Here is a 2459-nt window from a genome sequence, read left to right as displayed (position 1 = left end):
AAGAGAGAGAGAGAGAGAGAGAGAGAGGGAGATACACGGACGAGAGAGAGAGAGAGAGAGAGAGAGAGAGAGAGAGAGAGAGAGAGAGAGAGAGAGAGAGAGAGAGAGAGAGAGAAAGAGAGAGAGAAAGAAAGAAAGAAAGAAAGAAAGAGAGGGAGAGAGGGAGAGAGAGAGAGAGAGAGAGAGAGAGAGAGAGAGAGAGAGAGAGAGAGAGAGAGAGAGAGAGAGAGAGAAGGAGGGAGAGAGAGAGAGAAGAGAGAGAGAGAGAGAGAGAGAGAGAGAGAGAGAGAGAGAGAGAGAGAGAGAGGGAGAGGGAGAGAGAGAGAGAGAGAGAGAGAGAGAGAGAGAGAGAGAGAGAGAGAGAGAGAGAGAGAGAGAGAGAGAGAGAGAGAGAGAGAGAGAGAGAGAGAGAGAGAAGAGAGAGAGGGAGAGAGGGAGAGAGAAGAGAGAGAGAGAGAGAGAGAGAGAGGAGAGAGAGAGAGAGAGAGAGAGAGAGAGGGAGAGAGGAGGGGGGAGGGAGACACACGGGACGAGAGAGAGAGAGAGAGAGAGAGAGAGAGAGAAAGAGAGAGAGAGAGAGAGAGAAAGCACTTCTCCAGCTGGGGAGATGACTCTATGGTTCAAAAACCGTCCTTTTTAGCATCCATGAAATTGGTATCCTTCGTGTGGCATTATTCCCTTTCGCTCCATAGGATCTCCAAAGCCAAATTCCAGTAGATGCACGGCAACGGAAGGTAGAAGAAGGGGGGGGGGGAGTTAATTGGTTGTTAGCGTAGTTACTGACATTACTATTATTAGATTTTTCCCTGATAGCTACTGCGACTGTTAGTTGTTGGTATTCATATTCCTGTGGGTTATTTCTGGTTCTGTTGGTATGTCCTTGGTTCGTTACGTTTTTTTTTTATGTTCATATTCCCTTGGTTTGTTATTACTACAGGCAATAGTCACTAGGATCAGTGCTGTGTCTGTGGATGTTTCCGGGGGTTGTTGCTGTTATTGTTGGTATTCCATGGGGTTGTTATTTCATGGGGTTATTGTTGGTATTTGATGGGGTTGTTGTTATTGTTGGTATTTGATGGGGTTGTTGTTATTGTTGGTATTTGATGGTGTTGTTGTTATTGTTGGTATTTGATGGGGTTGTTATTGTTGTTTTTTCATGGGGTTGTTATTGTTGGTATTTCATGGGGTTATTATTTCATGGGGTTGTTGTTATTGGTATTTCATGGGCTTGTTGTTGTTATTTCATGGGGTTCTTGTTGGTATTTCATGGGGTTCTTGTTATTTCATGGGGTTGTTATTGTCGGTATTTCATGGGATCATTACTGTTATTGTTGGTATTTGCTGGGATTGTGATTGTAGAAATGTATGTATTTCTGACGAGGATATATTCGAAACCTTTTGTATCGTGAACGAATTCATTTTCATTGATACCTTGTCTACATCTGTCAACATGAATAGGGATTGTGATTGTTATTGTTGACTTCCCAACAGGATAATTATCGTTACTGTTCGTACATCCTGAAATTATTGCTGGTTCTTGATATTCATTGGAATGATTACTGTTATTGTTGATATTCTTTGGAACCAATACTGCTAGTATTCTACTATTATTGCTAGTATTCTACTATTACTGTTAGTATTCTACTATTGCTGCTAGTATTCTACTATTACTGCTAGTATTCTATTACTGCTAGCATTCTACTATTACTGCTAGTATTCTACTATTACTGCTAGTATTCTACTATTACTGCTAGTATTCTACCATTACTGCTAGTATTCTACTATTACTGCTATTATTTTACCATTACTGCTAGTATTCTACTATTACTGCCAGTATTCTATTATTACTGCTAGTATTCTACTATTACTGCTAGTATTCTACTATTACTGCTAGTATTCTACTATTACTGCTAGTATTCTACTATTACAGCTAGTATTCTACTATTACTGCTAGTATTCTACTATTACTGCTAGTATTCTACTATTACTGCTAGTATTCTACTATTACTGCTAGTATTCTACTATTACTGCTAATATTCTGCTATTACTGCTAGTATTCTATCACTGCTAGTATTCTACTATTACTGCTAGTATTCTACTATTACTGCTAGTATTCTACTATTACTGCTAGTATTCTACTATTACTGCTAGTATTCTACTATTACTGCTAGTATTCTACTATTACTGCTAGTATTCTACTATTACTGCTAGTATTCTACTATTACTGCTAGTATTCTACTATTACTGCTAGTATTCTACTATTACAGCTAGTATTCTACTATTACTGCTAGTATTCTACTATTACTGCTATTATTTTACCATTACTGCTAGTATTCTACTATTACTGCTAGTATTCTACTATTACAGCTATTCTATTCATTATTAATTGCTAGTATTCTACTATTACTGCTAGTATTCTACTATTACTGCTAGTATTCTACCATTACTGCTAGTATTCT

This window comes from Penaeus vannamei, chromosome 31, assembly GCF_042767895.1.
Source record: "Penaeus vannamei isolate JL-2024 chromosome 31, ASM4276789v1, whole genome shotgun sequence".
NCBI classification, from domain to species: Eukaryota; Metazoa; Arthropoda; class Malacostraca; order Decapoda; family Penaeidae; genus Penaeus; species Penaeus vannamei.
The sequence above is the reverse complement of the archived record's forward strand: the minus strand, read 5'-3'. Positions refer to the sequence as shown.